Source organism: Heterocephalus glaber, unplaced genomic scaffold (assembly GCF_053883595.1).
Source record: "Heterocephalus glaber isolate CG9 unplaced genomic scaffold, H.glaber_assembly_v1.0 deba00000943, whole genome shotgun sequence".
Classification (NCBI taxonomy): Eukaryota; Metazoa; Chordata; class Mammalia; order Rodentia; family Bathyergidae; genus Heterocephalus; species Heterocephalus glaber.
Window position 1 is genome coordinate 13,231,480 of NW_028258175.1, and position 23,162 is coordinate 13,254,641.

The 23,162-nt window shown below is 47.3% G+C and overlaps 1 protein-coding gene and 1 long non-coding RNA gene across 4 annotated transcripts in view; both read right to left on the reverse strand.

Moving 5' to 3' along the window:
* Xylt1 (xylosyltransferase 1) overlaps positions 1–23,162 on the reverse strand; it is a 300,525-nt gene that overhangs the window by 170,607 nt on the left and 106,756 nt on the right. The window lies entirely within an intron of this gene.
* Positions 738–22,898, reverse strand: LOC110344176 (uncharacterized). Its single transcript, XR_015450496.1, has 2 exons — positions 22,568–22,898; positions 738–21,918 (listed from the first exon to the last, which is right to left on the reverse strand). It is a non-coding gene; the product is annotated as an uncharacterized LOC110344176 (long non-coding RNA).

Below are 23,162 nucleotides of genomic sequence, written 5' to 3' on the forward strand. Positions count from 1 at the left end.
AAAAACTGAGAAAGAGCTGGAGATGTAGCTCAGTGGCAAGACCCTGGATTCAATCCACACTTCCACATAAAATAAAATATTTTTAAAAACCCAACTTTACATTCAGAATCTCCCTAATCTGACATGTGAAATCATGAGTCCTTTTGTAGTTAAGATAAAACTCAAGCTCCTCATTGTGGCCTAGGAGCCCCTGCAAGAGTGAGTTACTGTTCACCTCTGTAAGTGCCTCTCTTGTCCCCTAGGGCCAAACTTATTCCTGTCTCAGGACATTTGCACATGCTACACTCCTTCCTGAAATGCCTCTCCCTGCATCCTTCAATATCTATCTCTTTTATTCTCATCATTTGAGGCTGGGCTCAAGTATCACCTGCTTCACAGCAGTCATTATGCATTAGCACCTTTTCACTCCTGCAAGCTTTCTTACTTGGGTGTTTGCTTGTGTTTATAGTCTGTTTCCTTTGGCTATGCTTTGTGAAGCCAAGGACCTTGGCTTGTCAGATTTCCACCATGTCTGATGCCTGATACGATAGCCAGCCGGGACCTTGGGGAGGAGGAGTTATTTGGATTTATTATATCAGTCCCTTCCTGATAATTACCCAGCTCTTGCCCCAGCGTCTCCTCATTCCTTGGGTGCAGACTGGGTGCTCTGGGTTGCTCCTCTGGTGAGCTAAGGGTCCACTTCCTTGACCAAAGGGCATGTCATGCAACGCTGGGATTAACAATGCAGACCCAAAGTGTGGCTATAATTTGGAACCTGGTTCCATGAATTTATTAATTGTGTTTACAAATGTTCGTAACAGGTTGCCAGCCACTGTGGACAATGCAGAGAAAGCAGGAAGCAGCACGGTAAAAAGCGTGGACTATGTTGTCTGAAGCTGGGGGTCCACCCTGGGCTTTGCTTACTCTTCTGCCTGGTGAACCTGCATGAACCATCACACCCGGCAAGGCTTCATTTTCACACCTGTAGAATGGGAACAAGATCTATCTGTCTACTGTGAAGGGCTTACTTTTAAGGCTTCCTCAAGAAATACATGAAAAACATCTACTCATCATCAGTAATCACCAAACGTGTGTTCAACGCCTATCATATGCAGAGTGCGAGGGGTCCCCTGCCTGAGGTTTCTCTGTGAGATTCCAGGGCTGGGACAGGACGGATGCCGACTGAAGTACATTTCCCAAGCCCCACGGCGGAACACACAGACTGACCAAAGAAAGGTTCAAAGCACACGAACCAGAGTGTTCTGGACAGCGGACATAAGGGCCACACACCCCAGATCTGAATTCTGGCTCACAAGCTGAGCCACCCCATCCTGCGTCTGGGCCCTGTGTCCTTAACTGAGAAGGGGAGGCAGGGCCTGTGTCACCTGGCGCCTCCCCCCTAACCTGGCGACCTGGGCCCCTCCCCACTGGACCGCTGCAGGAATCCAGGCACTGAGCCCCAGGGAGTTTCCGCACCATCCCCTCTGCCCGGCTCAGTCTTCTCCCTGGCTCCTCCTCGGTCCCCGCTCCTCAGCCTTCCCAGGCTGCCCTGAGAAAGCAGCCTGTCGGTTGGATCTGACAGCTGCTCCTAAATTCACTTACGTATCACTACCAATCAGCAGCAGGAGTTAAATACTGTTTGTTTTCTGTTTCGCCCCCAGTCTGTAAACATACACAGGAAAGGGACCGTGCTCCTTTGGGTTGGCAATATGCTTCCAGAGCCCAGCACAATGCCTGGAACACAGCAGGTGTTCAGTGAGTTTGATGCGAGAATGGATGATTTCTTGGCATCTCAAAACATCAAGGCTTGCATTCCTCCTACTCTGAAGAACCTCATACACCATTCCCACTTCCCACATGCAGTCCTCTTCCTGTCTTGCCTCCTGCAACAATGTGGCCTGCAGTGTAACCAGTCCATCTAAGTCTCATTTTTGGTTCCACATCCTGCACCTCAGCTCTCCTTCATAACAATGGGGTCAATTACAATGGGCCTATCTCATGGGATTGTTTTGGCATTCCATGATTTAATGTACATCCAGCACTTCGGTGAAACATGTGTAAAGCATTTCATACTCACATGGCCAGGAGGATGAAGAAACGTCCTAATAGGAGCAGCACACCTGTCCACACCATTGTGGCTCAGAAACATGAGCTTTACCTGCGGGTCTCACCTTTCATACAAGTATGCAGGCTCCTCAACTAGTTGGAGCTTTTCAACCCTGGTGGCGCATAAAAATCCCCATGGGAACTTTATCTTGCCACTGTATCCAGACCAGTCACATAGACCCTAGTGTTGCAACCTGATTTTTAAATTTCCCAATATGATTAGAGCTTAGGACCACGTTAGACACCTCCTGCTCAGCGGCCTCAAAACTGTTGTCTGCACAGTGCCCACGCCTGTAGATCATTTTTTTCCCTCTGGTATTACGGATTTGAACCCAGCACATTAGCACTAAGCTACATTTCCAGCCCTTAATTAATTTGTTTTTTGAGACAGGGTCTTATTAAGTCACTAAGCTGCCAAGGCTGAGCTGGAGCACTTTCACCACGCTTACACGAACACACCAGTTGGTCTGTTTGTTCTGCTTTCCCCCAGAGCTGAGGTTCTCCACTGGGGGCCACGGGTCAATGGGGACACTTGGTGAGGTCTGAGACATTCTGGATATCACGGGGTGGAGAGGGTGCCACTGACACTCAGCTGGTAGAGGCCGGAGAGGGTCTGTATAGCCTGCAGTGTCCAGTACAACACCCCCAAAGGAAGGGCTGGGCCCCAGTTGGCAAAAGGGCAAGACCGAGAAAGCAGATGATGGAGCCGTCCTTCCTGTGACTATGGCAGAAGGCAGGGCCTAGCCATAACCGGTAGAAAAGATGAGAAAGAATGATGGGCTTTATCATTCCTGAGTATTGGTACCAGCCACACGCCAGGCAGATGTTCATGAATACTGGCAACAGCTACCAAAGGGCTAACCCACACCCCAAAGTACTTAACTCACAGGGCAGCTCACAGTTTGTCAGTATCGTCCCCAGTGAGAAGACAAGGAGGTTATGTCACTAAGCCAAGGACCTCTTACACGGCCTGTTTAGTTCGGCTTCCAAGTAAAGGCTGTGCCCAAAGGGCAAAGGACGGCAGCTCAGGAGTCCTGAAGCTTCCACTCATCAGGCAGCACTCTGAATGCCTTTCCTGTAGACACTGCAATGGACCCTCACTACAGTCTGGTCCACTAGACAATCTGATTGCTATCACCATCATGGTCTCCTAGGAATACTGAGGCAGAATGGCATGAAGCCATTTGAAGAATTTCACAGAGCTAGCAAGTGAAAGAGATAAGGTCTGAACCTAGGGAACTTGTATCCAGAATCTGGCTCATTCCCACTGTACTATCCTGCCTCTAATGGAATAAGGAGTAGGAAAAATCTAACTTCGCCTACTGAGGACCTCTTCACATGCTGTTCCCTCAGCTTTATGCACCCTTCCTCTGGCCTCTTTGCCTAGTTAATTCTTTTTCACTTACTGGATCTCAGCCCATCCCTCATCTCTCTTGAACCCCACACTCACCTGACCAGGTGAGTTACTCCTGTTAAACTCCTTCCTAGCTTCCTTTCATAGTGTTTTGCAATTTATAATGAAACAATTCTGTGTGCAAGTGTTTGAATGACACGGTTCTCCTCCTCCAGACTACACACTCTGTGAGGACAAGGACTGTGTCTGCTTTGTTTGATGCTTTGGTCCCAGGCACCTGGCATGATGCCTGGCACAAAAGAAGTGCTCAGTAAAAGCTGCACTTGAATTTGTGAAGCAGAGATCCCACAGCCAAAACAATAGCTGTTACCAATCCAGCCCATTTCCCCATGCCCAGAGAGGGAGAGAGCCATCCAGAAAGCGCTATCCAAATGCTGCTATGACAGGTCAGGGCCACAGGGTTCTCCACTTGGGTGGCAGGGGAGCCATAAAATGACTCCCCAGAGCCATGGCTGCTTCATGGTGGCCAGTCTTTATCATCTTCCAATCAGCACTCGTTGAGTTCTAATTGATTTTCTATAGTACCCCTCTCCAGAAGGGAGAAAGGCTCTGTTTACTGGGGCAGCTCGTAGAGGACAGGCCTTTTCTTCCTGCTGTATTTAATGCTGCTGCTAATCACGGAGATTAGACTAAAACAATTACAACAGCTAATTAAAGAACAATGCAGTTTTTGGCATCTTCATGCAGACGGCACCATTGGGAATTCCTAACTCGGGCAAAGCAGGGATAATTAAAACCCCGACTCGCCTCTCCCTACTCTGGCAGCTGGATCACGCTGATTAAACTGCAAATAAAACACATGAAACCAACACTTTGTAGTCTATCCAATTTCACTTAAAAGGGCTTTTAACTGATTCATAAACAGAGAAGCTGTAAACAGCAAATTATTTAACTAAAGCCAGTTATTTCATCATCACCGTTTGGTTGATGCCCAGCACTGGACATGTGTACGCAGCCCTGGGGACATTAGGCTGAAAGAGCCTGAGAAAACATTCCAAAGCTTAATGTTACTCTTTCCCGTTCACTGACAACCTAGCATCACCAATGTGCAGTTGCTGTCTCTGGGTTTTGTATCCTACTAAAAAAAAAATAAAAGATCAGGTATGTCCATGTCCCCAAATATGCTTAGGTTTACCTCAGGTCAGCTCTTAGATCTAGGATGAGAGTAAGCTGTAGGGAAAAAGAAAGTTCCAAAGTATAGCTAACATTTAAAAGTTCATGTTTAGCTGTAAAACAAATTTAACTTATCCAAGGCTGGCCTACTTCAGATCTACAATGCAATCAGTAACTACTGAAGTAGGAAAAAGACTTGTTCTCCAGCTACAGAAAGAGGGGTCACAACAGCTAGGTATAAAAGCATGTTCATTTCAGACAAAGACACTCAGAGACCTCAGCTTAGATCTAGCTGACATGTGATTCCCAGCTCACTCTGCCAAGCATTGTAATGTGTTTTTCTAGGTCTCTCTTTCTCCTCAAAATCAAGAGTTAGGGGAATAGGAATGAGTCAAGGGAACAAAGGTCAAAGGAAGAAAAGATAACACTAGAGTATGTGCTCACCAGGAGCAGCAAGAAGGAACCGAATAAGAAAAAGAAAAAAAACCATGCAAGTGAGCTGGCACAAAAATGTTAACCATGCAGCACCACGCCACAGTAGGGACTCGAGAGCACCTGCTCCTTAGCTGTAGAGCCTTACACTGGTCCTAACTGCTTCTCAATCCAGCTATGGTGAAAGGCCTGAAGTCCTCAGTTTATTTTGGAGAGGTAATTTTGGAAAATACATGAAAAGATGAAGCATTGAAAAGTAAAAACAAAAAAGTTGAGATGCTTGGGTGCTGTGATATGTCCAAGTACGTAAAAGTTTCCAAAAACTTTTCTTGGAATTAACACATTCACAGCAGGGTACACTTTGTATGTCTTGCTATAGTGCAGCTCTGAACCACGGGTGTGCTACATGCACGACTGTCCTATCGGGTGGTAAAGGACAGCCTCACCCGGCGGTACAAGCCACCCAATGCAACAATCATGCATGTACCACCAGTGATTGGGACATGTTAGTCCCACAAGATCACAGATTCTGTTTGCTAATAAAACACTTAGTGTTAGAAAAGATTTCTAAAAGTTTGCCCTCAATGTCTGAATTTAGGGGAATAGTAACAACCGCTTGCGAATGGCACCACCAGTCATGGACCACACTTTAGATGTCCCTACCCTTGCTTTTTTAAAGATTTCCTACAGTCACTGGGAATGAGCTTAATCCGATTCATAACTCAGATGAACCTCAAGTTACCTGTACAGTGGTTTGACTTAAGTTTTGTTGACTTTATGATGATACAAAAGTGCTATATGTGTGGTAGAAACTTTACATGGAATTTTGGTCTTTTTCTGAGCTAGCAATATGTACACTATTTTCTCTCTTCTCTTTCTTGATGTTGTTCAATAGCAGTGAGCCATAGCTGTCAATTAGCCATGCAACCACAAGGGCAAATAATGGACACTCAGCCTACCATGTGCTGTGTTGCTAAGCTGTGATGTTTAGTAGTTTAGACAGATTAAACGCATTTTCAACCTATAAAACAGATATACCAGAATATAACCCCATGGTAAATCAAGGAGCATCCATATACCATGTAATGTTCATATGTTGTTTGATGAAAAAAATGTAAGATCTCAAATGTCTTTAAATGTAGAAAACAAAGACCAAAAAAATTCAGCAAAAATCATTTTCCAGAATAATGAATTATCATTTTTCAAGCTTCTTTAATAGAACACTAATGTTTAGCACAAAAGTAAGAAAAGTTATTTTAAAGAGGATATTCTATCTGTGAAAGCAAAGAATTAAGATACTTTATAACATGACTTATAATCATTTATAATTATTTATGTAGAACATTATAATTACTTGTAATGTTCTATTATGTGGTTCAATAAAAGTTACATAACAGCAGACAACCACATGATGGGATTTTAAACAGGCAATAAATATGTTTACAAAGAATGCTCCACGATTTTGGGAGGTGTTTTAACAATTTGGTTGGACAACATCAAATGGCCAACATGTAACTCTTTTGAGCTATGAATGCAGCAATCTCAAATAGTTGAACTTTATATAATATTAAATGGATCCCCTCAAAATTCACATGAATGAAGAATTTGAGATCAACTTTGCATAAAAAATACATGCATAGAAAAAAGGCCTGGGAAACATATATTTTAAAACTGGCATAGTGCCGTTTTTTTCCTTCTTGATCATTTTCCAAATTTCCGTTTGTGAGAAGGTATTGCCTTATGAGTGGAAAAAATTGCATTCAAATTTTTAATTCAGGAAAACTGTAGCAGTTTTGACAGAGTTTATCCTCATGTTTATACCATTAAGGAAAATTCTATTGTAGCAAATAGCCACTTTCATATACTGCAGTCAAAACTGGTTGCTTATCTATATACATTGTGATGGACATTGAAGGATAAGTGGCAGATTTAAATTCACAAGTATTAACTGTTGGATCATTGCTGACTCATTCATTGTTTCTAAGCATGAACTGGGAAGGATTCATTATGTTTATGTGGGGAAAAGTCCCTATGAGCATGATGGACCTGTAGATCAATGTCCCGGTTGTCTGAATCTGCTCTCCATGCCCTGACTTATTTTTTCTCACAGCTTTATCAAGGTGTAATTGACATACAAGCCTTGCACATATTTAACGTATGCAATTTGAAGAGTCTGGACATAAGCATAGACCCATGAAACCACCACCACAATCAAGGTATAGACAGCCAATGCCCCCAAGAGTTTTCTTGCCCGCTCCCTTTGGTGGTAAGCATATGTACCTTAAGATTTATCCCTCTACTGAATTTTTTAGGTACAAAATACAGTACTGTTAATTTGGCGCTGTACTGTCCAGCAGATCTCGATCAATCACCCATCTTGCATCACTGAAAGTTCATACCAGTTGGGCAATCCCCTGTTTCCCCTTTCCCACACTCCGGTCTCTGTGGCTCCATCCACCACCCTGTGACCTCGGGCAGGTCTTTCTTGCTGACTTTCAGTTCTCCCACCCTTAAGATGAAGGGTTTTGCAAGGATGATCTCTAAGCTCCTTCTACCTTTGATATTCATGACTCTGTTACATGATGGCTGAAATTAGCTCTTCGTAAGTCATGGATCCAATGTAAAATGGAAATACAAGGTCTATTATTCCAAAAATACCAGAATTTCAGGATGGTGAACATAGAACATTCATCCAAGTGCAGGGCCCTATTCAGCATGGAGCCCTGTGGAAGAGCATGGGTCACACACTCGTGAAGCTAGACCTGCCAAGAGCAGAAGGTAATGGAGAAAAACCACCAAGCAAAACCAAAGCGGATTTAAAACTTGCACTTCTAAGAGGAGCAAGTTCTGAGGGAGGTAATGGATGTGTTAATGAATCTGATGGTGGCACTCGTTACACGGCCTGTAGGTAACCAAATCGTCATGCTGCACAGCTTGAATATATGCAATCTTTGTCTGCTAAATATATTTTTAATTTTTTTAAGTGTTTAGGAGCCCAAGCATGCACATTTAAATAAGAATTACTCACACAGTAGATGAAACAGCTGTTCACACAGTTAACCATGCTTTGGTCTAATGATTAAAAACGAAACACAATCGCCTTTTCATACATGATTAGGATCAGTTTCTATTTTAAAAGCACGTCCCTGCCTACAAAATTGTGCTTGGATTTCACAGGCGAGCCTGCTGTCTCTCAAGTCTTAAATTCCACCCCAGTGAGCCAGGCTCAGTTGAACTTTCCTCTGCTAACATCTGTGATCAAGATTAAAGTAACTAGCAGTTGGCTCTGGCTCATGGAGCAGAAACCTCAGGATAAGATCAGATATTTGCAAAGTTTGAGGATCCAGCCACATTCATAATCTGCTTCAAGGACTTGCTGTTTCCTTGGTTATCATTAATCTGAACCGGAGGACAAAAGAGCCAGTGTGGAGCAGGATTTTTGGTCCATCTCCCTGCCTCTCAGAATTCCAGGAGGAAATGAACGTAGGCAGGGCAATATCACTCCGTGGGAGTCAGCTGTACAGAGCCGCCTAGAGAGGTGTCTGGTCCTCTGTCAGAGCCTGCTTGCTCTGTATACGAACTTAGTGAGTTCAATTATTTCTAGGGTTAAGAAGCAGGGCCCGCTGATCATCACAACCAGGCGCATTGAAAGCAGTGAAAAATAACAGTGGGCAAGAACAGGAAAAATGATCATGAAGCAGCAGATGGACAGATGAAAAAGGACTGAATCCACTGAATAAAGAATCCACTTAGGGCCAGGGATTTAGCTCAGTGGTTTCGGTGCCTGCTGCACAAGCGCAAGGACCCAAGTTGGATCCCCGGTACCAAAAAAAAAAAAAAAAAAAAAAAGAATCCACTGAAATATATATATATATATATTCAGAGAGAGAGAGAGCTTGAATAAAGGACCCGATTCACTGAATAAAGAGCTATGGCAAGTTTTGATGCCCCGAGTGATCCTCGGTGCTTTTAGCAGAATCCCAAACCCAGTGCTTGGAATGATGGCCAGATTCTTCAAGGAAAGTTTAACAGAGGCTCAGCAAACTCTGTTTAAGGAGGCAGGGAGATGGGTGATATAATTTAGAAAAATTCCTTAGGGGTAAAGCTTAACTCTCTAGAAAATCAGGCTCCCAAAGCCTCCAGATGGCTGAAGTTTTATGTGATGCATCTTCACATTTTGCAGCATTTCTATTTACCTGTTTCTAAAACTCATTTTTCTCTCCTGCCTTAAGTGATGGTCTAGAACAGGGCCTGGTGAACTTTTTCCATAAAGGTTCAGTTATAGAGAGTCTCAGCTTTGCAGGCCAGGTGATCCCTGTGTCAGTGGCTTCGGACGGTCGGGGTGGGGCGGCACATAGAGAAGGGCCTGGGCATGTGCCAGTGCGACTACTTGCAAATCTTCTGGTTTTTTTTTTTTGGTATCGGGGATCAAACTCAGGACTTTGTGCTTGCGAGGCAAGCGGCAGAACCACTGAGCTAAATCCCCAGCCCGACTACTTGCAAATCTCACAGCAAATCTGACTTGACTCATGACCCCTCTTTACCAGCCCCCAGTCTAGAACAAGAACATTTCCCCAGACAGGGCTAGGTCTGGATTCAAACCACGAAGCCACCACTCTGAGGCCCAGTATCCCTCTTCTATAATATAGGGGATATAGTAGCCACTTTGCTGGATTACTGAGCATCAAATGGAAATCATCGTTGATAACTGATAAAAGTCAACTCCCTACCCCCTGGCGTTGCTCTTTACTTCTGCATGGGCTTCTTCTGGATTCTCCATCTGTTTCTTATCAGTCACCAATGGCCTCCCTTCTGCATCTGCACATTGCCCCACAGCCTCCCTATCTCAAGGGGAGGCAGAGAGAGATCACTAACTTTTGTACTGATAAAGAAAGGAAGCTGGAGGTAGATATTATAACCAAAGTGGGGAAGTAGGCTGTCAAATCCAGCAACCCTGCCCTCAAGGCTGTCACATGTACCAACATGGACTCTCAGGAGTTTGTAGGCATGTATGTAAGGGGCCACACCCATGGCCACAGAAGCTGCAGCACCGGGCCTGGGTCCCAGTTTGGTGACTCAGAGGCAGTGTCTCCCCAGGGAGGCATTTCGTCACTTGGAGAGTCCCCTTATTTCTAAAATGGGGTTCTAGAGGGTCTACCTCAAGATGTTGATAGTGCCTTACTCCTGGCAGGTGTGTGTCCATCCATGCATGAACCAACGTGGCTGTGAGAATTCCATGACAATGTCATTCCTAGACCCAGTCCCCAACATATAGGGAGTGCTCGATCAAAGGCCATTGTGGGTTGGTGACAGATGTACACACACTTAAATATGTAAGTAAACACTCTTACACACATACACACACACACACACACACACACAGCTGTTGGCTCTATGTGGGCAGCACCCATAGCTGACAAAAACCATGTGTTCACTAAAGAACTGTTTGTTCATTTTTGAATATGCAAAACTCTCACACACATAAACAGATAATTACAAACAGCTGATAGCTGGGCTGGGCTACCCAAGGGCCTTGAGTTCTCTCTCCACATCCATTCGTCCTCCAGAAGGAGCTAAGAAACCTGCCAATCCAGGCCTGGGATTATGAGATTTTACTGGCTGTTTTCCAGGTTCCAGAACATCACCACCTCTCCTGTTCAAAGAATCACAGCACCAGTGTGACTCCAGGATGAGTGAGCTGGAGGCAGCCAGGGCCAGGTGTCTAGGCAGAATGTCCTCTTTAGGCTGGAGATGAGCGAGGGGCAGCAGGTCGCCCATGAGCACTGGAGGACTCTCCAGGATTGTTTGCTCGGACAGCTGGGATGAGCTTCTGCCCCTGGATAAAGAAGGTCCATGTATTTGGAAGAAGAAAGCCATCTGATACACAAAGGGAGAGCCTTCATCAACCAGGTCTGGGCAAGGCCCCTGAGGCACAGCAAGGGCAGCTCAGCACTGAGAGTCCCTCCCAGGACCCACTTGGAGCCCCTGAAGCTGCCTGGCTTTGTGCCTAGGCGAGCCCACCTCTAAAGCCAATAAGGCAGCAGCCCAAGCTTCGGGGAACAGGGCTCTCACAGAGACAGTGTGCCCCAGCCATGCCTCCACCTCTGCAGTCACCTACACCGCGCCAAGATGACGTCCTTGGAGCCTGGACACTGACGTCAGAACAGGGTGGAGGCCTTGTCCTCTCAGCATGACGTGGACTGGCAGCCTGCTTCCTCAGCCCTAAAACAGAATGAGTTGGTGTCTGCCTCTCGCCATGCAAACCAAGGCCTCACGTAGGGAGTGGAAGTTGTCTATGGAGGGCCAGATGCAGCCTCTGGCTTCAAGACTGAATCTTCTCAGCCCACACATCTGTTCCCAACTCGTTACTGGCTTTGATCGTGTTGTGCTTGTGTCGCTGTTTGAAGGAGTGGAAGACTAAAGCACCCTTCAAGGAAGGAGATACGTACGTGTATGTGTACTGTGTGTTGTGCCAGGGTAGAATGACAGATACGTACCTGTGTGTGTGTGTGTGTGTGTGTGTGTACAGAGTACTGGTGAGCACACTGAGCATCCAACAGGTGAGCTGTTAATAAGCAACACAGCCATGATGTGAACCTAGACATGATTATTCTGCTGCCTACCCTTTACCCCCATGTTGTGGTATGAGGCCTGCACTTAGTATTATATGCTGCCTTGACATCTGGGGAAACCAGGAGAGCCCCAAGTGGCCTCAGTGGAAATTCCTGTGTCTACTGTGCATCCTTGGATTAGTCCCCTCACCCAGTGACCCTCCTTATTCCAGGGAAAGGCACAGTGCCCCCGAGTAGCTGGCATCTGCCCCCTGCTGGTCTGTGGAATTCTTCAGATATGATAATCACACTCTTTCGTGGGAACCAAAGGTCAGGTCACCCTCGTGCTAGTAGGAAGAGTGCCTTCCTGAGTGCAATCCCCATGTGCCCCCACACGTATGTGGCATCTGTCTCTCCTGGGCTGTGAGTCTGTGTGAGTCATCAACTGCTGTGGACCTGACTGACTGTCCACCATCAGGGTCATCACCCTACTTCACTTATGAGTCAAGAGAAGTTGACCAAAGCATGGCACCGCTCCTGGAGAAAGGCCAATCTGGAAAGCCACATAGTGGCTGACTGCAGAGTTCCCCTCATGAAATCAAATGCAAAGTGCCTGCTCACAGGAGGGGCCCTAGTCCCTTCTGGAAGAGGCAGGAGCTGAGGCTGTGGCCTTCAGAAAGCTGGACCTCAAGTTCATCCTCAGCCTGGCCATGCCTAGCTGCCCGGAGTCATCCTTTTGGAATTCCATCGTCACCTTGCCATGTGGCTCTTGATGGCGCTCTTCATGCTGCCACCTCTGCCTTCCTGTGCGGCACCCAGCAGAGGCCATGGAGAGAGCAGGAGCAATCAGCTGAGAGAGCAGAGCAGAACATTCCCGAGGCCCAGAGAGGCAGTGGGACCCCGATGAACTGGGCTTAACTAACCAGAACCCCCAGTGAATGGAAATCTCTTTATGTTTCATTTCGGAAGACTCTCGGATAGGGAATTGAAAAAGTCATAATTTACAAAGGAAAAATGGTTTTCTGGGCTTTTCTCAGGTTCAATTCAGATCCAGCCCAATGTCTATCATTATCTTGTGAGCTATGTGTACACTTTCAAATGTTGTAGTGGCCATTTTTTTTTTAAGGAAGTAAAAAGAAATGGGAGAGATTGGTTTGGTGATTTTATTTAACCTAAAATGACCAAAATATTATCATTTCATGCAATCAACATGAAAAAGTATTAGGCCTGTAAATATATAAGACAGTCATATAATAGCTTATATTATTTGTTTGTACTCTTTCCTGGAGCACAGCTCAATCTGAGCTAGTGGCATGAGGGGTGCTCAAAAGGCAGTCACCCTAGTGGACAGAATAGCTCTACAACTTTCCCTTTGCTGGACACAATACCCAATTTAAAGAAGGAGAGGCTCCATTTGGCTCATGTTTAAGGTGATTCAGTCCATAGTCAGCTGGCTCCAAGGCAGAAACCTCATGGAGGAAAGGCATGGTGGAGCAAAGCTGCTCAGTGCATCACGGCCAGGAAGCAGAACAGGAGAATAGTGCTAGAGAGGAAGGGGCCAGGGGCCAGACTTAGACCCGAGGCCATGCCTCTGTGACCACCCAGACACACTGAGAAGCGTGCTTCACCTATTCCTTGGGTGGATACCACAGGCAATCAAGTTGACAACCCACCTAACCACTAGGCAGCTGAAATCCCAGGTGACTGTTAGAATAATGACTGTGGGCAGTAGCTGTGGCCTGACTATCTGTGTCCCCTATGCGAGGTTCATGTTGAAATTTAGTCTCTAATGCAATTGTTAAGAAGTGGAAACTTCAGGGGGTCATTAAGGTATGAGGGCTCTTCTCTCAGGAACAGGATTTCTTCCTTATAAAACAGCTGGAGAGAACTACATCAGTTCATTTCATCTTTTCCTTCCTTCTGTTATGTGAGGACATGGTGTTTGTCCCCTCCAAATGATGCAGCAACAAGCTGCCACCTTGGGAGCAGAAAGTAGCCCTCACCAGACCACAAACATGCTGGTGCCTTGAACATAGACTTCTCAGGTTCTAGAACTGTAAGAAATAATTTCTGTGGTTTATAAACTAGCCAGTCTCTGGTAGTTTGTTATAGCAACACACACAGATTGAGACAGGAGTTTATAACAAGTTAATCATCAGTCAGTGATGGCTTGCTAAGCATCTTTCTCACTGGGACATCAAGCTTGACAAGTTGATTCCAGGCTCTGGGGGCTCTGTTAGGAATGCAGCAATGACCACTGAGGCCTGTCTTAGCAGTCAGGAGCACCACCTTGATTACACCAAAGCCTTTTCTCTGATTTGCATTCTCCCAACCCTACATTTAAGTGAATTAACACTTTAGAGCCAAACAAGTCAAAAATAGAAGTTCTCTGAAAAATTCCCACCAAACACCGAGAAACGTGTAGGTTTGACGGTGCCTACAAAGATCTTCCCCCAAAGGAGTTTGCCATCTAGTGAGGACCATGAAAAATATTTACAAAAACAAGAGCAATTACAAGAATAAATTATGGGTCCAGTGGAAACCAGCTGCTGGCTTCCTGGAAGGAGGGCTGAGCACAGAGGCAGATATCATTGAACTCATTTTATCGATGAGAAAACTGAGCTCAGAAAAAGGAGTGAATTATCCACCAGCTATAGTGGAAATTCTAAAGGAAGAGGACCACCCTTCCCCTATTTACATCAGCCATCAGCTCACTTCTCCATGTTTTCCCTCCCACATAATACTAGGTTGTTTTCTTTTACATTTATTTTCCAGTGCTCTTTAAATCAGCCCATCTATATTTTCACTTCAGTGAATTAATTTAAAAAGGAAACATTACCCATAAATTGGAGGAAAAACTAGTATAATTTGCCATAAATAGAATGTAACGAGAAAAGTACACGGAGGGCTATTAATTTCTTTAAAGTTTGCTCATGCACTGCTTAAAAGCATCTTGCTCATCTCCAGTTCACATCCGACACTTTGGAGGAGGGCTGCAGCGGAGAAATGGAGTCCTGGGCTTGGCCTAGCTGGCTGGGGACACAGGGACAGGGGTGAGGAAAGGCTCCCTGAGTGGGGGTGATGGCATGGGGCGAGGGGCAGAAGGGGGTGTGCAGAGAGCACCCGGCACAGAATGACAAGAGGAAACAACACTTGGTTAATCACCGACAGTCAGCTCCACACCACAGATCCAGCATGCTGCGATGTGGACTGACACACTGGGCTGAAATAACAGTACTCTTGGCATTCCCAGCTAAACCAGAGAACAATGAATCCAAGTCCCCACTGGCATGTTCTGGTTTTTCCTAGTATTGTCATCTGATTCAACTTTTCCAGTAGAGGGGGGAAAAATCTGTTTCCTGGATGATGGTGAATTCTGAATACAGATGTCCCAAGTCCGGGGGAGGCGAATGGAAAGGCAGAGAGAAAGAGGTGGGCAGTCAGAAGCAACTGGAAGATGTTCACACAGGGGCCCCATTCCTTGCTGGTGTGTGTGTGTGTGTGTGTGTGTGTGTGTGTGCACGCGCACGCTCACATTCCTCCCAGGGTCATCCTGGGCCATCAAAGAGACACACATATCTTGTAAAAGGTCAACTTCTAAATCGGTCGGGGCGACTCTAGCCAGACCAGATTCCGTGGGAAAGGCAAATCTGATCCTTAACGCAGCATAAGGGACATCTACAAACAGAGGGGCTTGCATGCATGTGTCAGAGGCTTCCTTCCCTGCCAGGGCTGCCTTCGGGGCCCAGAAACCTTGACAGGGTCAAGCTGTCCCTGGAAAAATGCTCTCTGCTTTGTCAGGTGGAGCGCTGTGCACTTTTCCACCCCCACACAAGCCAGGGACGAGTTTTTAAAAAGCCCTTGCCAAGGAAAGGCATATATTCTGCAATGTGATATCCGTTAGGTGCTATCATGGCATTTTATAAGGTCATATATAATGACAACTGGAGCTAGGAAAAATAATATCCAGCCCAGAAAGAGATATAAATCCCTACAAAATGCGGGTTTTCCTTTGTAAAAAGTGGTTTTGTTCTTTGTACCTTTTGCCTATGTTCCCGGCTGGGAGGCAGTGGCCGGCAGAGGTGGTACCAACACCGACTTCCTGAGAAAATGGAACTAAACCTGACTGTGGCTGAGCTCCCATGTACAGGATTTCCGTATCTCCAAGCCCCCTGAGGCTTGGTCTTCTGGGGAAGCTGGGTGAGAGGCTGCTTAAGATCCCTCCTAGCACATGTGAGGCCTGGGCTTCATCCTCAGCACCGAAGCAACAACAAAACGGCAAACCCACGGCCCTTCCTTCCCACCCGCCTACTACTTGACAACCCCACAACGAAGCACACAAACTCCTATCTCCAAGGTTGATTTCTTCTTCTCCCTTCCAAACTCGTCCTTTATTTACGCATTTCCAATCTCATTTTTTTCTTGTGTCCACACCCCGCCTGCCGAAGTCCTGCCTATCTAATCTACATCTTAATGGCTCTCCAATATATATCCCCTCCTCTCCTTTCTCAATGTCCTCAATCTAATTCAGGCCCCCATCATAGCTCTTCTGGACTCCAGGTTCTCCGATCCATTCCCCATGCAGCAGTCAGAGTGATCTTCTCGCTCTGATCTCAGACCAAGAAACTCTCCTGCTCAAACATCATCTGTGGCTCCCTATTGCCCCAAGGATAAATCTCAAGCTCCCAGATGTCCTCTTCAGTATCTGAGCTGGTCCCTACTCCATCTTCCCCATCACCTGCCAATCCATGCTCCCTGTGCTGCATTCCATTAATACTGTATTTCTCGCAATTTCCTTATGGGACTCACGTTTCCATCTCTGTCTGTGGATGATGGCCCCTATCCTGGCTGAGCCTGTCCTAGCTCATACCCACCCTTTAGGGCACGCCTTAGATAATACTCTTCTGAGAGAGGGGGGTTGTACCAGGTGCTTCTCTAGTATCACAGAACTGACACTCCGTGGGAGAGAACCGCAGGTCCATAGATCACACAGAAATCCAACTATACACAGTCATTTAAAAAAAGGACAGAGAGAGACAGTGAGACCAACCCCTGAGTGTGGAGACCCTATCACCCACTCACTCCGGGAGGTCAGCCCAGGCACAAACACCTGGGGTTAATTCACATCTCCATCCAGCTCAGGGATCAGCGTCCTTGAATCCCTGGACTTCAGTGTCCTGACAGAGAAGTCTGGGGGTCTCTGGACTTATGCATATTTACTCTCATAATTATTTTCACTAATTCTCACTGAAATTCAGCATGGATGTGGCTGACAGATCAAAGTGGTATCAGCCACGCCTGAGATATTGGAGAGAAGCAGCAGACATCCTGTCACATTGCTTTGGCAACAGATAACTCAAAATATTATTTGTGTTTGTCACTATTTTAAAATTATAGTAGCTGTTGGACCTGCTGCCAAATCAAACTAATTAATGCATTAATAAAAAATGCAAATACATTATTATTCTATAAATTTGTTATCTATCTATGTATATTTTGGTAGTTGCACTTTGATATAATTGCTGGCCTTTGTCAGCCATGTTTTTTGTTTCTGCTTTTCTGCATTTCAAGATATTATTCAGAGACAGGAGGCACAGGTTTACCCAGAAGCCAAAAGGTTCCAGGACAATGACCCTCTCAAGACTGTGACCTAACTTGTGGCAAGGCTCTGGGTCCCTCATCTTTCAAGCTGGAACCTAAAGCAGCGGCTAGGACATGATGGGATTTGCAGAAATGGACTGAGATTCCCTATCTATATATCTACCTATTTCATAGCTAATCTTTCCATTATTACTTTTTTCCTTCATTATTTCGTTCCTTCTTTCCATATCTCCATCATCCACCCATCCATCACCCACCCATGAGTCATCATCCACCCTTTCACCCATCCACCTCCATACACCCTCCACCGTCCATCCATCCATCCATCCACCCACTCTCCCTCTGAGCCACTCTATGGATCTAAAAATCACTGTCTCTGTACTCAGTCTCCAGATTCAGTTCTGCAGCTCAGATAGGGATGTGGGCAGTAGGAAAAGTGGGGACCTGCTCTGTCGTCTGGCTTCATGCCTGTCACAGAACATGCCTATGGCCTGGCTGTCTTTTGGAGGCCTAGTACAGAGCTCCAGCTCCAGCTTTCAGAGGCCAGAAGCCCAGGCAGGGCCTATGCCTGTGCGATACCCCTGGCTTACCGGACCTAGGAATGCTTGTCACTTCCCAATGACCATATAGAGTGGCCAAGCCTCAAAAGAGAGTCCCAGTTACTGCCAAGTCCACCTGCTGTTCGGCACAGTGGCCAGGAGACTGGCATAGGTCTGAATGCTGACTCCTCCACTTACTCTGCATGACCTTCGGCAACTGACTTAACCTTCCTCCTTTCTGGGAAGGTTGAAGAGAATCTTCTTCACAGGAAGGTCCAGTGGGTTAATCAGTGGAAGGTACTAGCACGGTAGCTGGCCTATGGTAAGTACTCAGCCAGTCTCAGAAATTGTTATGCAATCAGTTCCCCAAAGGAGGCAGAGGATTCAAACACTGGCATCAGAAACCCTGGAAAAGGGAACTGAGGAATGAATCAACAAATATCACTTTTCCAAAATGTTCAAACCTTTCATATCTACAATGCAAATCAAAACAGAAAGATACTGTTTTACCCATCTGCTTGTCAAAGATTATAAAGGCTGATAATCACTGTGCTTTGGAGAGGGGAAACAGGAAATCGCATACACTCTGACAGATGCCGATGGGATCGTTTTACAGGACAATTCAGCCATGCCCATCAGCATTTAATATGCATACACCCTTCGAACCAGAATCTCAAATCCATTCACTTATCCTACAGAGATACACACTCAAATATGAAAAGTTATCTGAACAAGAATCATGCACAGCAGCACAGCTCACAGTAAGAAAACAAAAAGGAAGAATCTAAATGTCTACCAACAGGAAATCAATTAACTGGATGATGAGATATTTAATTCATTCAATTTGCATTTTCTGAAAAGTTATGACTGGCAATAGACTTGGAAAACACAAAAAACTAACAGGAAGAATGATAAGTACTGATGTGAAATGAGAACTAACATATATAGAGAGAGAAAAAAACCAAATTATTATAAAATGTCATATATTAGATTTCTTTTCAAGGAAACAAGAAATCCCTGTCAATGTACAAATACACAGGTTAATATGCAAGGGGAAAATCTGGAAGGAGAAATGAAATCCCACCAGCAGCAGTTACCTCTAAAGAACAAAGTAAGGGGCACAGGGAGTGACTTGTCTTGAAGGCTTTTGTGCTTCGATTTGCTTCGCCGGGTGTTTGTGTCACCTGGGTTGACAGTAAGTGCAGCAGGCTGTGCTCTCAGAAGGTCTCCAGAGTGGAACCACCTCTCTGGGCTTCCACCGCTGGCACCTGGTCCCAAGTAGCCCTGCAGCCCTGTGTCTATGGCAGCAGATACACCCTTGACCACAGTAGGACGGCCACTCATCCCATTTGCAAAGGTGGCCATGTCCTTCCTCTGCTCAAAATCCTCTACAGACTTCCCCATGTGGAGTGAAAGCCAAGTTCTTTCTAAGTCTGACAAGGTCCTAATGATGCAGACTCACCTCCATGCATCTCTCTCTCTCTCCCTTACTCACTGTGCTGTACAACAAACAAGTTCATCCCACCTCAGGGCCTTTGCACTGGCTGCTCCCTGTTTAGCCATGTATTAATCAGCCTCATCCACTCACACTTGCTGGGTCTCTGCTCAAACACTGCTGCTGGAAATGTCCCCCAGTAGAGTGCAACCCTCCCTGACTCACCTGCCTGACCCACCCCTCCTCTTCCTCCCTTTCATTAGCTCTTGTCACCATCTGAAACACACTTTCCTCGTGTGCCATCCATTCACAAGGTGAGCTCATGAGCATGGAGACCAGCACAGTGTTCTCGGGTAGATAGATCTCCAGCCCCTAAAATAGTATCTGGCTCACAGTAGTCACTCAATAAATACGTACTGAACAAAGTGATCAACAATATGATGATAGCAACTATGAAAAACATACAGAAGAGGGCCTTGAGTCCCCTACAAAAATATTTTTTAAAAACAAACTCTGTTTTCAGGCCGCCCACAGAGAGCAGGCTGGGAGGAACCAGCAACGGCAGAGCACGTAAACAGCTCACGGCCAGTGCAGCACACAGTGGCCTTTGTCTGGAGCAGCTGCTCTTACATAGGACTCTTTGATGGAGTCCGGGGAATAAGCGCCAGCCGGGTTCGAACTCATTACAGTGTCAGCCCCCAAAGCCACAAACGACTTCCGGGTGTCTAAGGGCCCACACCCTCCTGGGACAGAGCCACCATGCAGGTCTGACACCCTGCCAAACCCCAGCCTGCTGCCCACGAGGTGCCAGGGCACCAGACGAGGCTGAGAACTCGAACCAGTGCCTGCTGTGGAAAAGTGACTCGGGTGGGCTGAGGGTCTGGGTGCCTCAGGAGCCTGGGTGTATGGCCGGCAGAGTCTTCATCCTTTGTGCCTCAGGTCTTTGTCGATGAGAAAGGCAACATTAGGAGCCAAGCATGCCTGGAATCCTAGCACTCTTAAGAGGCTGAGGCAGGAGCAACACAAGTTCCAGCCCGGCCTAGGCAACTTAGTGACTTAGTGAGACCCTCTGATACATAAATAAACAATAAGATAAATAAATAAAAATGGGGGCTACAGATGTAGCTCAGTGAGGCCCTGGGTTCAATCTCCAGCACTGCTAAATAAATAAATGAATGTAACATGAGAATTTCCTCTGTGTCTTTATTACACATCCCACTGAAACCCTTGACACATGTATGCTGCTGTGTGCAGAACCTCAGCCCATACGAGGTCACTTGGGACTAAAAACCCAAAACCCAGTGACATCTCCAGGCGACAGTCTAAAACCGGATGCCACCAACACCGTGCCGTTACTAAAGTCAGCAGTCCCTGCTCTTGCAGGTGCTGCGTGCCATGTTCGCTTAGACCAGAGGTTCTGGGGCCCAGGCAGGGATTGCTCCCCAGGGGCCGTCTGGCCGTCCGGAGACATCTGTGGGAAGCAAGAAGAACCACTGGCATCCATCGGGCAGGGGCTGGGGGCACTGCGGGCCACCGTGCGGGCCACCCTGCGGGCCACAGGAGAGCCCTCAGCAGGCTACAGCCCTGGAAAGTGAGCCAGCAGCGCCCAGGAGCAGCCTGGGGCCCTTGTCCACTGTGCACGTGAGACCCAGGGGACTTCAGACCCCATCTGTCCTGAGATGCTAGATTCCCGTCTAGTGAGGGAAGGGAGCAGCATGCCTGGTGGGGCTGTGGCGAGCAGGTGACACCCCCAAAGACCCCACCCCGAGGGGCCAGCTGGGAGGCACCACAGCACTCCTGGCATCAGGAGAGTCAGTGTGGCTTTACACTCCAGGTGTTCAAAACTCCTCCAACCCCACTACCCGCAAAGAACCATTACAGAAACATGTTCTCGGGCCACGGGGAGTCCATGTGCAGGCCAGAGGTGGCCAGGTGGACTCCTGGGCAACCCTCTGGGTCTAGTGCCATGTGATGGGGACATCACTGCCTGCCCTGTCACTGGGGCCTGATTATAATTAGCACAGTGCACACGGACCCTGGTCACCCAGTCAAGACATCTTCAGCCCCTTTCAGAGGTGGGGGCTCTTCCTCCTGGCACAGAGCAGCTGGGTTTCTCCTTAGCAGGACAGCGACTCTGCATTTCTGTCCTCGGCCCCACCCACCTGGTCTCTTCTTCCCCTAGATGCCCTCTTCCAGGGGACAGGCAGGAGCTACAGTTCTCAGAAGAAGACCAGAAGGGCGTCATTACCCGTGAGATGTTCCTTTTCAGGAGGGCAACCAAACCCTGCCAGGAGGGGCGTGCTGGGCTGGAGGAGCAGTGACACTGACCCTCCCTATTGGCTCTCAAAGCCACAAAGAGAGGCGGTGGCACTTCTGAGAAATCAGATTCAAATGCTAGGGCAGTTACCATTTCCTAGAGTGTGTCAGGGGACAGGAAAAGGAGAGTCCATGAAGGACTTGCTTGCTGGCAGCAATGACCTCCCTCCCTCCCTGTCTGTCTGTCTGTCTGTCTGTCTGAGCCAGGTCCACAGGAAGACGCTGAAGACCTGTTTCCCTCCTCCCCCACAGCCTCCATCCCTGCCCGGATGAAGAAGCCCTTCACGGCCTCATGGCTGTGACAGACAGAGGGGTGTGAGTGAGTGACAAGACTCAGAGCAGCTGTCTCCTGCCTGGAGCACCTCTCTGCATATCCGTGGTCTTCAGACCCTTTCGTTGCTCAGGACAATTCAGCATGCTTGTTTCTTGGCTCTGTTTTGGGGAGGAAGTTGTCATAAATAGAACAACAGCCAAGATCCGCCTTCCAGAAAATTTTGCAGGTTCCCTCCAAGGAGCTTCATACTCCCCTGGGCGCCATCTGGGACTTGCCCTCAGGGGGGACCTGCTGGTTTATAGAAACATGGCAGGGATGGCAATGACTCAGCCTGAAAAGTCCCACTGGCAGGGCTACACCATCAAAAGGAGGGGAGAGAGAGAGAGACAGACAGACAGAGACAGAGAGAGGGAGAGACAGAGTTAGGCAGAGAGACAGAGACAGAGATGCTACTGTCCTGCTAGAAGAGATGCCACAAAGAAACGTCACCAGGGAAACCAACAAGGGTGTGTTGTGCCTGAGGCCAGCCATGGCAGGAGCTGTCACCACCACTGGCCTGGAGAGGAGGAAAGAGTTGCTGGGGACACGAGAGGGGCAGGGGCTGTGGTCCTCTAGAGGGACAAAGCCAGCCGTGGAAAACTACCCAGTCCCATCCCCTCCCACACCCGGCCAGTGCCTCCAGTGGCCCAGACAGTGCAAGTCCATGATGACGAAGAGGTCCAGCTGGGGATGGGGAAGGGAGGGGAGGGCAGAGAGTGGCCTGACAGGCCAGGGACTCCAATAGGAGCCAGCCGGTGACAGACGTACAAAGAAGCCAGGTAAGACTGTCGATCTTCCACCCGAGTGTCACCCTCCGGTCACCAGGACCCATGCATTTCTAAGGTGACAGTCACTGTAGAGGAGCCACCCAGAGGAAGGCCTTCGGGCAGCACAGTGAGTCAGGACTCAGCAGGACTGCATGGGTCAGCCATCTGCGCCTGCGCCTGGTTTTCTCACACAAGGGCTGAATCACTGCAAGGATGCACGATGCACACGAGGGCGGAACCCTCTGACACGCAGGAGCTTGAAGGCTGTGGACAAAGTCCTCAGCCTTGTGATGTCACAGTGTCGTCACCTTCAAAGGAGAGGACAGAGCTCCTCCCCCAAGGGGTGCTATGATCAGAGGGGGTCACATGTGCAAAGCACTTAGGACAGCTCTAGGCACACAGAAGACAGGCAATAAACACAACAGCAAGTCACGCCCAAGGACCTCTGCGGCTCTCCAGTGGCACAAGTCTGGACTCCACCTATGGGTCTTTATGTCCTTCCTTCTCCTAGACTTTCGTCATGCTGCTGTTTGGTGTGAAAGGGATTTACTTGACTGAATTAGCCTGGGAACAGAACCTGCAAAGGCAGCCCGCAG